The sequence below is a fragment of the Periplaneta americana genome, chromosome 1, assembly GCF_040183065.1.
Source record: "Periplaneta americana isolate PAMFEO1 chromosome 1, P.americana_PAMFEO1_priV1, whole genome shotgun sequence".
Lineage (NCBI taxonomy): Eukaryota > Metazoa > Arthropoda > Insecta > Blattodea > Blattidae > Periplaneta > Periplaneta americana.
The window spans coordinates 209,514,959-209,529,231 of NC_091117.1; the positions used below are offsets into that span (position 1 = coordinate 209,514,959).

At 37.7% G+C, this 14,273-nt stretch overlaps 1 protein-coding gene across 1 annotated transcript in view; it reads right to left on the reverse strand.

The window, feature by feature from the left end:
* sgl (UDP-glucose 6-dehydrogenase sgl) overlaps positions 1-10,043 on the reverse strand; it is a 63,847-nt gene extending 53,804 nt beyond the window's left edge. Inside the window, exon 1 of the mRNA XM_069836588.1 lies at positions 10,025-10,043. The gene's annotated coding sequence lies outside the window, so the exon portion shown is untranslated. The remainder of the gene's footprint in view (positions 1-10,024) is intronic.
* Positions 10,044-14,273: the final 4,230 nt, after the last annotated feature.

The following is a 14,273-nucleotide window of genomic DNA, read 5'->3' on the forward strand; positions in this document are numbered from 1 at the left end:
AAAAAAAAAACAGGTTTAGTTGGAAAACAACGAACATGGCGACATGGTTTCAGTGGTGATACTATATCATCATCTTTGGTTCCAGCCTGCAAACCATCACGAAAAATAGCAAGGAACCTACCCTCGAAATCCGGCAAGCTACCCACCAAAGCAGCTACCAGAGCGCATTACTTCCAGCAAGTGAGCACGCAGGGTAGCCATCAGCGCAGCTTCCTTGGAATCCATCACGGAAACTAGCATCGTCTGAATCGGGCTTAAGTCATGGAGTTGTCTGTTATAGAAACCAAATGAAGCCATATTTAAAATGGAATCGTCTGTTTTTGAAACGAAACGAAGCCATATTTAAAGTGAAATTGTCTATTTTTGATTCTAAGTCACTACTAGCTCGGTTTCAAAGCAAACTTACGTAAAACACAGTGGCGTAGCGTCAATGTAAGCTAAAAAGCTTAGCTTCCCCAGTTAATAATAATTTCATAATAAACCTGCAGTCTATTGACAAAATTATTTATTAATTTTAATATAATTTATATTTACGCGTTAAATATTTTGATGCGGCAGCTCAGGATGATTTGTGATGCAGCAGTAAACAAGAAGCCTGCACACACTAGCTTCCAAGCAGACTGGTTTCTTACACTCATTCTTCTGTGTAACCCACCCCGCAGATTTTCCATCCCTTTCTAACTAAACTATCCTGGTCGCAAGGCTCGCAAGAAGCTTGCTTTGACATTGAAAATAAGTACTGGGTGTTCAGTTCAAAATGTGTCATGGCTCGCTGTATGTCGTCATGTGGCTATTCGATGAGCCTAGAGAATTCAATCTTCCTACACTTCCGCAGAGACTTATTACCTAAATGCGAGAGAAGTTGCCTAGCAAGTACGGCGTTCATTCTGAAGATTACTTACCGATACGTACGGTAACGCCAATAGTGGCAAGAATGTGAACTGTTTGAAAACACGTACTGAAGTGAGTTTTTTTCTTACTGTAGGGATATGGGGAGAGGGTTAAGACGATTACTTACGTATTTGTTAACATTAACTTCGACGGTCAACATGGACACGGAGCATTTGATTTGTGTTGTGGAATGTTGCCGTACGCAACCGATGATAACAAATACCCTGCGTACGACTTGCCCGCGCAAAACACAGTTCGAAAGAGGTTATGGTAGCACACAGACTTTACAGACCGCCATCTGTTGCTACGACATTCAAGTTATACCGTACACGTTCTCAAGTTCAGATTGAACGCCTTGAATAATAGGCAACTTCTCTGACATAAAAGCTGAAACTCGCTTCAAATCGCTGACTCACAACAGTGACGTCATGACACACTTTGAAATGAACACCCAGTAGTTTCCGAGTTATCCCTCTTCGACAGTTGTGTTCAGTTGAAGTGTTAGTGTGCATTGTGGCTGATATAATAAATAATGAGTGAAATAACAGTTCCTGACACCAATTTACTTGAATTTTTTAGGACAATTCTATTATCAAGACTGACTTACGAACAAAAGTGTGATCTAAAAAAAATGACCGACTCCCTTGCTGTCAATGAAGGACACAACCAAAAGACAGACGCATACTTACGTAATGATACTAATACTGTATCTATTGACCGTTAATATTGTGATTTCTCTGAATATGACAGGGAGTGAGCTAGTGTTATACTATACGTGTCTATTTGATGTGTAAACCGTGAAATCATATTTTACTACGTATCATTTGAGGTCATGTCTTATTGGTGTTACGAGATTCCAACCAATCTTCGACTGCTGACTTGACATTGACTACTATTTATTTTAAGAGTATATTTTTGTAATACGTTTTCTCATATTGCGTGAAAGACAACTTGAATTAGCTTCACCTGGTCAAAATTTCATGCTACGCCACTGGTAAAACAGTACTTACTCATTCACAAACCGATTATATAAACAATCAGCCATGTTGGATTCGCGATGCGTGATGGGAAAATGTGATACGAATGTGGGCTTCTCATTGGCTACTGAAAGAATTGTCCCAATTTTAAACCAAGCCACAATGGAGTTGTCTACATTTTGATTCTAAAGCGCACGATTAAGTGCTATTTTCGCTCTGTTCTGTCCGTTTTTGAACCTAAACAGTTCCAGAATCGCATTCAGCACACAAAATTCTATGAGAAGCAATCAATATTTCGAAATCACAAAAAATGGAGTTGCCTGACTTTGATACTATGGTCCTCAATTTATTGCTTATTTCAATCATCCATTCTTGCTCGGGCGACAGCTGTAAGTAGGGCCATGACGTTCATGCATTTGCGTAGGCTATATTTTTCCATCGGCTCTAATTAATTGCTGATTAATTATCTTCTCAAATCATCAACATTTAAGCTTATCAAACCAAATTTTATATGACATATATTTTCATATTTTAGCGTCTTTTTATAATATTTCATGATATTCATATCATTGTGGCATACTTTCGTGTTTAAGCTCATTAAAGTTGATTTTATGTTGCATAAAAATGCATAGTTTGGATTTTTAAAATAAAAGCCTCATATTCTATTTTTGAAAACTGATATTGAGTGAAAGCACTATCACCTTTACTTTTTAACTTCGCTCTAGAATATGCCATTAGGTAAGTTCAGGATAACAGGCAGGGTTTGGAATTGAACGGGTTACATCAGCTTCTTGTCTATGCGGATGACGTGAATATGTTAGGAGAAAATACATAAACGATTAGTGAAAACACGAAAATTTTCCTTGAAGCAAGTAAAGTGATCGGTTTGGAAGTAAATACCGAAAAGACAAAGTATATGATTATGTCTCGTGACCAGAATATTGTACGAAATGGAAATATAAAAATTGGAGATTTATCCTTCGAAGAGGTGGAAAAAATCAAATATCTTGGAGCAACAGTAACAAATACAGGAAATTAAACGCAGAATAAATATGGGAAATGCCTGCTATTATTCGGTTGAGAAGCTCTTATCATCCAGTCTGCTGTCAAAAAATCTGAAAGTTAGAATTTATAAAACAGTTATATTACCGGTTCTTCTGTATGGTTGTGAAACTTGGACTCTCACTCTGAGAGAGGAACATAGGTTAAGGGTGTTTGAGAATAAGGTGCTTAGGAAAATATTTGGGGCTAAGCGGGATGAAGTTACAGGAGAATGGAGAAAGTTACACAACACAGACCTGCACGCATTATATTCTTCACCTGACATAATTTAGGAACATTAAATCCAGACGTTTGAGATGGGCAGGGCATGTAGCACGTATGGGTGAATCCAGAAATGCATATAGAGTGTTAGTTGGGAGACCGGAGGGAAAAAAGACCTTTAGGGAGGCCGAGACGTAGATGGGAGGATAATATTAAAATGGATTTGAGGGAGGTGGGGTATGATGATAGAGACTGGATTAATCTTGCACAGGATAGGGACCACTGGCGGGCTTATGTGAGGGCGGCAATGAACCTTCGGGTTCCTTAAAAGCCATTTGTAAGTAAGTAAGTAAGATACTGAGTGAAATTATTATAATTATTTTTACCAGAACAGTATTGAAAGTTTCGCGGCACACCTAGCGAATCTCACGGCACAGTAGTGTCACTCTCAACAATAAATGAAGGATTCAGAGCCATAGTGGGCTAAGCGCCATTTATTAAAAACGGAGAAAGCAAGGGTTAAAGTTAAGTGAATACCATAGTTGAATGAAGATTGGCATATCATTTAGTTTAAATGTGAATACTTTATATTACTTGCTGTATGTTTCCATTGAATTATGGTAATAACTTCATTTTAACTCTTGTTTTCTACGATTTTAGTAAATGGCGTTTGGCCCACATCGTTCTGAACCCTTAAAATGTAAGTTTAATTTATTTTTTATTTTATTGGTTATTTTACGACGCTGTATCAACATCTAGGTTATTTAGCGTCTGAATGAAATGAAGGTGATAATGCCGGTGAAATGAGTCCGGGGTCCAGCACCTAAAGTTACCCAGCATTTGCTCGTATTGGGTTGAGGGAAAACCCCGGAAAAAACCTCAACCAGGTAACTTGCCCCGACCGGGATTCGAACCCGGGCCACCGGGTTTCGCAGCCAGACGCGCTGACCGTTACTCCACAGGTGTGGACTGTAAGTTTAATCTCATGTAGTTTGCCCTATAATGTTATTTCATTTATGGATTAATTTATTGGTCTGACCCAGTATTTTGGGTTTGCTCTGCGACACAGAATAGCTCACAATAAAATTTAAAATGAAAAATTATATAAACAGGTTTCCGACAAAATTGAATAAGACATAAGAAAGAAAACAGAACCAAATATAATTTAAATTGAATGTACACCATAAAGATGCTGACGAAATATCGCTACAGAAAATTTTATTATGGTGGTGACGATGGCATCTTGAAGATCTCTCGTCAGCTTGTATTTTTCCCTCCACTTTACAAAGGCTTTCGGGATGGTGCCTCTCGCTCCGAAGAAGAGACCGGTAACTGTGATTTTTTCTATGTTGTATATCCCCTATAGGGACTGAATCGTGGGCTCGTAGATTTTCTTTTTCTCTTCGTTCATTTCAGATGGTTGAGTAGCTGAGATTTCAAATCTGATTGTAGGATCAATTATTTATAGCTATGGTATCTACCCTACGATTGCTTCCACCATCAGCAATACAATGAACTTCCTCGTGAATGTCTAGATTTTTGGATCGATCTGCGATCTGCGATCATAGAACGTATGATGTTGTGAAGTTTTATTCTAAGTATTTCTCCCTGTGGGCAACTCCCAAGCACATGTGGTAAAGTTACATACTCACTGCAGTGCCTACAGCCACCATCGCAGTCATTTTTAGCATATTATTATTAGGTATTTATTTATCAGTGATAATAGAGAAATATATGATTTTAATAGTGCATATTTATTAGCATATTTTAATGTTTTTAAAGACATACTTGCATATAATTATATTTAGTAGGTTTTTAGGGCATGAACTTCCTGGCCCTAGATATAAGTTAAGTCCAGTTTGATTTCCTGCAAGCGAGGATGCCTCCCTCCACAGGGTGTGGATGTGTATCCGTTCCACTTATTTGTTTTCCTGTGCTCCATAAAGTAGCGACCTTACACTTTGTTGATTAGATTACTGAAGAACCCCACCACTCGCAAGCGTATCCTAAGGCATATGGGTTCAATCCCTAATGGTCATGGCGATGATTAGTTCCCAGCGTTTGGTCACCGACCCACTGAAATCAGATTAGCTACGCACGGAGTATAGCTCAACACCAGACTGTAGAATTAGTACATTCAGTTTTGATTAGTACAGGTACATCATTTTATTTTTACTAATATTCCTAATATTAACCTGGCTATACCTTTGGATCAACGGTTGATAACAGTTTGCTACCCCTTTCCACGACTGGAGTTCGATGATACTGGCATAATATACAAACAAATCTCTTTACTAGGTATAGGAGGGAAGAAAAGTAGTTCATCCATTTACGTAAACTAGGAAATAACACGCTTTTGAGTTTGATAATTTTCATTAGGTTTTTGTTTAATCAAAATACAGTACAGTATTAACAATGAGTGTTTTTACTCACTAACTGAGCTTTCCATGCGGACGTATTCGTTATGCAGTGTATGTTATATTGTCTACAACACATTAGCATACAATATAGAGAATGAAGTTAAATTGAAAAATAATCATAATATGGATATTTAAACACATTTTTTAAAATGGTGGCTGTTCATTTCGATACAGTCTTCAGTTCTAATGTGCATATTATCGCACTATCGACTATTGTACGTAATTCCAATTACCAGGTTCGTACTTCGTATCAGTAACTCATGTTGAGATAATTCTGTACCTACTCTGTAAAAGAGTACATTACGTACTGTAAATTCAATCTTCACTTCTGCCCGATCCGAAAAGATAAAATTACTCAGACATGCTATCTACTGTCCGTCCAAGTGGTTATGTCGCAGGGTCGTAGAAAGGAGGGAAATCACGTGACAGTTAATTACTTAACGAGGCCCTTTTATTTAAGTTATTTTAAACAGTTGTATGGTTATAATATTACCTAAACGTCAAATTCCTAACAGAAATTAATGTTCTCAGAAAAGAGCTAAGACAGCCCAGCCACTAGCGTTTACAGAAAGGCGAATAGAAGCAGGTGGGGGGGTAGGCAAATGGACGACAGTACCCGTGCGAAAATGATGTAATATTGAAAGGTCTTTCGTCACGGGAAAACGCGAACATATTTTTGGAACGTACTGTTTACTATGACCGTAAGGCTACTATGACTGTGTATGCGGCCTTGGATCTGTGTGGAGGACGGTTGAACTTCATTTGTAGAAGGGATGGGAGTGAAGTACATTAAAAAACTCAGGTACAATAAAAATTGAAGTAAAAATAGAATGATGTCCCTGTATATTGAAGTATGAGCGTATCTTGATAGCAGAGCTGTTCCGTTTAGCGCGTTTCGTTTATATTAAAGCTAACCAATTCTCAGCTTAATTGAAGCTATCGACCTCTACGACAAATTTAATCGTAGGCCTACACAGAAAATTTATGTTTGACCACTACGATTACTTTTTTCAAACAGTACCGGTAGTTTAACCAAAGAAAAACATATTGCAATGACCAGCACATTCCATAAGAATATAATTAAGGGGTTATGTACAGGTTAAAGGAGTAAAATTTTGGAAATATTCAACTTTTTTTCTTCCATTACTCTATTTTGTGTAATAATGAAAATTAGTATGTGTAAAACACTGTCCTTCTGCTATATGATAAACATATTTTTACAATTAAAAAAAAAATATTTAAATATTTTTTTCAAAATTCAAAGTTCACTGTGCAGTGATGAAGTGTTTGCCACATAACTCAAAAACTATCCAACATTCTGTGATGAAATTTTTTGTGTGTATTTATTCATGTCATATCTACAATATGATGCAAGATCACTTCTCTACCTTTGGTAGATTGTCTGATAAAAAATAAATTCATTTAAAAAATGGTCATATATCTAACAGAAAAAAAAATATATTGCTTATTAAGGAATGTTGTTGAAAGAGCATGATATTGTAAACATGAGTTTCAGCAATAAAATAAAAGAGAGAGAACATGAAAAGGTTGACAAGTTTATGAGTTATGAGGGAAAAGCATCATCACTGCACAGTGAATTTTGAATTTGAATTGAATCGCTGGTAAAATTCATGTTCTGGGAATACTAAGTTAATTAAGTAGTAAAATATCCCTGCATTCGAAAAGTATTGGGAATAAATTTGAATAAGGAACAAAAAAAAGGTTTCCTTTCCAAGCAGGATTCGAACCACGAAAGTTTTAGTTACCAGTCTATCGTGCTCTGGAGTGAACAAGGCTCTGAAATCAGCTACAAGGGTCGGTCCGGTTTTTTTTTGCCACTACTGCACATTATGAACTTCATTTATATGAGATATTAGATTATGAGAATGGAAGTTACAGTATGTATCAATTTTTCCAGTGGCTGTTGATAAAACGAACGAATAGCTACAAGTTTAAAGGTTTGGACAACCCTTACACTGTGCAGTAATTGGGATATGAGTGGAGATCAGGGGTTTGTTCTGCTTGAGTGGAGGTATTGCTGCTCGAGTCTGCGCGAGGTGCGATGTTGCTTACGATAGCGAATGAATTACACATACGTACATGCATACGTACGTACACACGTACACACCTACATACATACATACATACATACATACCTACATACGTACGTACGTACACACGTACACACCTACATACATACATACATGCATACATACATACATACATACATACGTACGTACACACGTACACATACATACATACATACATACATACATATATACATACATACGTACGTACACACGTACACACCTACATACATACATACATACATACATACGTACACACGTACACACCTACATACATACATACATACATACATACATGCATGCATGCATACATACATACATACGTACGTACGTACACACGTACACACCTACATACATACATACATACATGCATACATACATACATACATACGTACGTACGTACACACGTACATACATACATACATACATACATACATACATACATACATACATACATGCATGCATGCATGCATGCATGCATACATACATACATACATACATACATACATACATACATACATACATACATGCATGCATGCATGCATGCATACATACATACATACATACATACATATAAAGACAAAGTGGGAGCAGCTGCAGCAGTATTCCAAAAAGAGGAACTCATCTGCCAGTTGAAGTACAGATTACATGCAAGATGCTCTAACAATCAGGCCGAGCAAGTTGCGATCTGGAAAGCACTACAGGAACTACAGAGAATGGAGAAGATACCGGATGAAGAGCGAGTGGCAGCTGTTTACACTGACAGCAACATCACAATATCCTTGCTGAAGAGAAACACAAAGCACAACACACTAATAGCTCACATTCATAATACTCTTTCTGCACTACAACAGAGAAACTGGACAATCCATTTTGGCTGGGTCAAGGCCCATGCTGGCTTGTATGGAAACGAACTCGCTGACAGACTGGCAAAAGCAGCATCCACGGGAGGTGAAGTAATATACAAGAAAATCCCAAAATCGACAATCAAATCAGAAATATCACGATTAGGACTTCAGAAATGGCAAGAATGTTGGAATAATACCACAAAAGGAGTGCTGAGCAAAGCATTTTTCCCTTCCGTCATGGACAGATTAAAAACAAAACTCCCGCTAACGCCGGAATTCACAGCCATTGTGACAGGGCACGGGAAAACCAATTCATATTTACACCGCTTCCATCTCGAAGATGATCCAGCCTGTACATGCCACAGAGGACAACAAACGGTGAACCACCTAATCTACGAATGTCCCAATATGACAAATCAAAGAACCATCCTCATAAAAGAGATATCACAAAATGGAGGAATCTGGCCAGTCACTAATCAGCAATTGACATCCAGGCACCTACGAGCATTTCGTAAATATATTCAATCCATGAACATCTAATTAGAACAAACCATCACACCACCACTAAATAACTCAGCACGTAATAACTCTCCCAAAAAAAAAAAAAGACCAGAACAATAAAATAATAAGTATTCCAAAAACAATTGTATTCTATAAATAGCATCACAAACGTATGTATTTATTATATGATCCCAATTATTGTAAATATCAAATTGTACATTTTGTAATGGTTGCATGTAATGTTACTACTGTAACGGGGCATGCAGATGTATTCTCAATAAAATTGAAAAAAAAAACATACATACATACATACATACATACATACATACATACATACATACATACATACATACATACATACATACATACATACACACGAACTGTAAATTCCTTTGGAACTTTGTCCTTGTTGAACGATTTGTTATGTGTATTTGAATTGCTTGATTACGCTGCCTTCTGGAGACCTTCAATGAAGACACCGGTTCGTTTCCTGACGTCTCTCTTCTAGTGTATCACACAAGATTTCTTTTGCCTGCATCTGTTACTTTTAATTGGACTTTTTTTTATTTAACTGTAAGAAGTAGGCCTATGTTAGGTATTTTTAACTACACTTTCAGTATCAAAGACTGTGCACATCGATTGATCATACCTTATTTTTTACGCTTGAATTTTACTATATTTATTTAATAGAAAAAAACTATTAGAACAAATTTGTACACTCACACCAACGCCAAAAAAATATTTTTCCATATCATCATGTTACCTTTCACGCTCACATTATGTACGTATTCCGAATTACAATTAACGAAATAAAAACAAATTCTCTTTTTTTGCTTCCAGTTCAAAAGTGACAAAATACCGAATATTTAAACTGATAACTATATTCTGTTTAATGACTGTTAGAATGACGGCAGAAAAAGATATCCATTGACATTTTAGAACCATAACCAAATAATTATACATTGACACAAGAAGCCAGTTACATCATCTCATTAACATTCATTCAATTATAGTGGAAATAGGATTGAGAGACTCACTTTTAGATGAGTTGTATTGAAAAGTAATTTCAATATTCTGTCGTGCTATGTTAAATTCACCTCAGTGCAAAGCCGAAGACTGTATAGAAGTGACATTATTTTCTGGCGCTTCATTTTCGTTATCATATCACCAGCCTATTGTGTTAGAATAGTATTTGCCACGATAAAAATATCAGTTACCTTGGAAAATTGTATGGTGTTCAGTAATTATAACAATCTTGCACATGACAGTCGCGGATAAAAATGTTTGAGATTATTTTGACATTTTGAAGTTTTAAAACAGCCCACATCACAATGTCTACGAAAAAATAAATAAAACCGCCGCACGACAGCCTTTAAGAGCAAGGGTCGACCAGTCGGCTGCTAGCCTTACGTCCACATGCCTGAACAGAGGTGAACGATCATCCAACCAGAACGCAGGTATCGTGTGGTCAGCACGATGGTCTCCCAGCCGTTATATCTGGTTTTGGAAACCGGATTTCACTACCTATCGCAGCTCCCCAAATGCATCATGATGCTGAGTGGGCACCCGTTCCATATACTCGTCAAAATTTCATAAGAAAATTCCTTCCGCATGAGCACTATCTAACGCGCATTTCGTAACACGAGTCCGAAGTAGGATACTAAAAAGACTGTGTGATGTATCTTGTCTCACTGTGAAAAGAGAGAGAAAGGAGATATGTCTTACTTCGTCTGTATTGTTATGGCGATGGAGGAGTGGAGCGATGCCGTCCATCCATCCAGTGGCGGAAGGGACTAGTTGATACATTCTGTAGCATTCTGAGGGAAAGAAGGCAGAGGACGGACACTGGAAAGATTTCTTTTCTCAATCGTACTATCAGGGACTGGAATGCTTTACCTGCAGACTTACTAAAGGCTTTACCAACAACCAAAAATGCATTTAAAAATAGGCTTAAGGACCTTACTAATAGACGGTAATTATACACAGTAGTTAAAGGGTGTAAATGATATGTTGTTATTGAAGTATTGTATCAGTGAAGAATTATGTTGTGTCAGTGAAGTGTGTTGTATCAGTGAAGAAGTATGTCGTGTCAGTGAAGTGTGCTGTGTAAGTGAAACGTGTTCCTGTCAGTGAAGCTTTATAGTTTATAGTGGCAGTGCAAAGTATTTGAACAGTGAAATGTTTTTGAAGTGTTAGTGAAATCAGGATAGAATCAGTGAAATGTGTCGTAGTTCCAGTGCAGTGAGTGAGTTGACAGCGAAATGAGTGTAATGTTGAAAGGTACTTGTGCAGATATGAACATATACTCGTGCGTTTTAGTTCGATCTTAGTTTTAAGATACAAATTAGAATATTTCAAATGTTATTTTAAGTGATCGTTTCATTTAATTTAGTATATTCCTTGTTGTTGTTGTAATTATTATTATTATTATTATTATTATTATTATTATTATTATTATTATTATTAGTATTAGTATTAGTATTAATTATTAGTATTATTATTAATTGTATTTTTAATTAATAAGTTTATTATTGTCATTATTGAGTGTAATTAGTTACCACTGCCACCGGGTATATACCCATTGCAGTGTGAATAAATACATACTTACATTATTATTACAAAATAAAATAACAAAATATCTCTCTTCCTACTGTGTAGTTCCGTCACTGAGCTTGTCTTACAAGAAACTAAGTTCCGGCAGCCTGTACAATAACAAGGTTTTGAAAGGAATCCTGATAATTTACAACCCTCCTATAATCTCCATCCTCATTTGAAGGGACTTGGTTTTATTGCTATTGAGACAAGATAAACATTACCAGGTACAGACTCTGAGAAGGGTACGTACAGACCGATTATTTAGTCCTGACAGCTCAGCGATGCGAAAGGGGGAAGTAATAGGAGTAGTGGGGAGAGCTCCGGAGTAGAGATAAGGGCGAGCGGTCGGTAAAGAAATGCAGAAGAGCTTAATTGTACTGGAAACATACCGCTCTACCGCACGCTTGACATCCGATCGCTCCGACGGCAAGCGAGTGACTAACCCAAACACCCCTTGGCATAACCAAATGGACTCGCCTGACCCAGGCGCACATCTCCGGTGACTGTCAGGACTAAATAATCGTACTGTACAAGACGAAGCCTGGCTGGTTACCAAGCTCGTCGCCCGTAGCCTAGCTGGTCGCTGGTAGAAAGTCAGGGCGATCAGAACGAAGCTTGTTATTTGTATTCTCTCTGTGTGCATTCCAATTTCACTTATACGCTTCTATTTTATTAGCAGTGTTCCATTTGCATTATCTCTGTGTGTATGCATTCCAATTTCCGTTATATACTGGTAATTACTTTATGCTCGACCATGCCGAAATGTAGTAATTATACACCTGGTAGCAGTCCTTTAATGCATGTCATTAAAGTACGCCTATTCATTAAAGTTCAGGTTTTCGATTATTCTCGGGTATGCAATCGAAAGACGAAGGAAACGTCACGGAGGCTAGAAATCCAATACTGTCGCAGAAGGCTATGTTCTGTTACTATAATAATTAGCGTTAATTGTAAATAATATTCAAATTAATTCAATTTGTCATCTCGTTTTTCAATTCTAAATCAATTTCCAGGTTATACATTCTCTGCATTACATCAAGGTCAATGACATTACTGTTCCTCGGAAAAAATCAATACTTTCGCGTCTGCGCACATCTCACAATTCAAAAGCTATGAACAAGATCACTTCCGATCTTCTGTCAGATACAAATGAAATGTATACTTCTGAATAATTTAAAGTTAGAAATATGGTCGAGCATAAAAAGTCGTATGAAACTTGCCTACAATAGTAATTAAGACTCTCGTATGAAAATTATGAAACTCGCTTGCGCTCGTTTCATAAACAAGCATACTTGCGTCTTAATTACTATCATTATAGGCTCGTTGCATAATGTATTATTCTACTTTAACATTATGCGAATATAATATGTTTCGTTTATTTGGAATAACTTTCTGCGTGAGGTTGTTAAAAATCTTGTCCATTTTTTTTACTGTTGAAAACGTTATTCTGATACTTGTATTAAAATCTCATGATCCTCCAAGTTGGTGGTTATGCGGAAAACTATTAACCTCTCAACATGAAAATTATTACACATAAACTGATAAGAAGGAAATAGTCTGATCTATACTCAGCGCATTTCGGATTGACGGGTCAAGGTCACGTACAAACATACAAACATACAATCCACGCACGAGTCACTGAACTGAAAACTGTGAACTGAAGCACTGGTAATCTCGGCAGTCCCAGCTGACTTTAGTTGAGGAGAATGGTCCAGGAATGGGGTAAGCACGCGTGGCAAATGCAGTTCATTGCCTTACCTTGATCCCGGCCAACTAGTCACTCATAACGAGTGCACCTCAGCACATGTGTGGACTTCAGTCCTACGTCCTACTACGTCCTACTACATCTATGACGTAGTGCAGATGGCGGCCATAGAGGGAACCCAAGAGTTGGAACTTAATCTGAGACGATTCTGTCCGACGCCGGGGTGGGTATCTGGTGTGGCTTAGTGGATAAAGCATCAGCACGTAGAGCTGAAAACCCGGGTTCAAATCCCGGCGCCGGAGAGAATTTTTCTCCGTTCCATTACTCTTTCATCATATGATGACGCAGAATATCTGCATGGAAATATCATATGTACTTCGGTACATTAAAATAATATATATGATATGCTTAAATCACTTCGTGATTTAAGACGGCGCTTATTCCGTCGGATCCCGGCCAATTAGTCACTCATAACGAGTGCACCTCAGCACATGTGTGGACTTCAGTCCTACGTCCTACTACATCTATGACGTAGTGCAGATGGCGGCCACTAGAGGGAACCCAAGAGTTGGAACTTAATCTGAGACGATTCTGTCCGACGCCGGAGTGGGTATCCGGTGTGGCTTAGTGGATAAAGCATCAGCACGTAGAGCTGAAAACCCGGGTTCAAATCCCGGCGCCGGAGAGAATTTTTCTCCGTTCCATTACTCTTTCATCATATGATGACGCAGAATATCTGCATGGAAATATCATATGTACTTCGGTACATTAAAATAATATATATGATATGCTTAAATCACTTCGTGATTTAAGACGGCGCTTATTCCGTCGGATCCCGGCCAATTAAATTAGTAACTCATAACGAGTGCACTACGTACACATGTGCTGACATGTGTGGACTTCAGTCCTACGTCCTACTACATCTATGACGTAGTGCAGAGGGCGGCCACTAGAGGGAACCCAAGAGTTGGAACTTAATCTGAGAC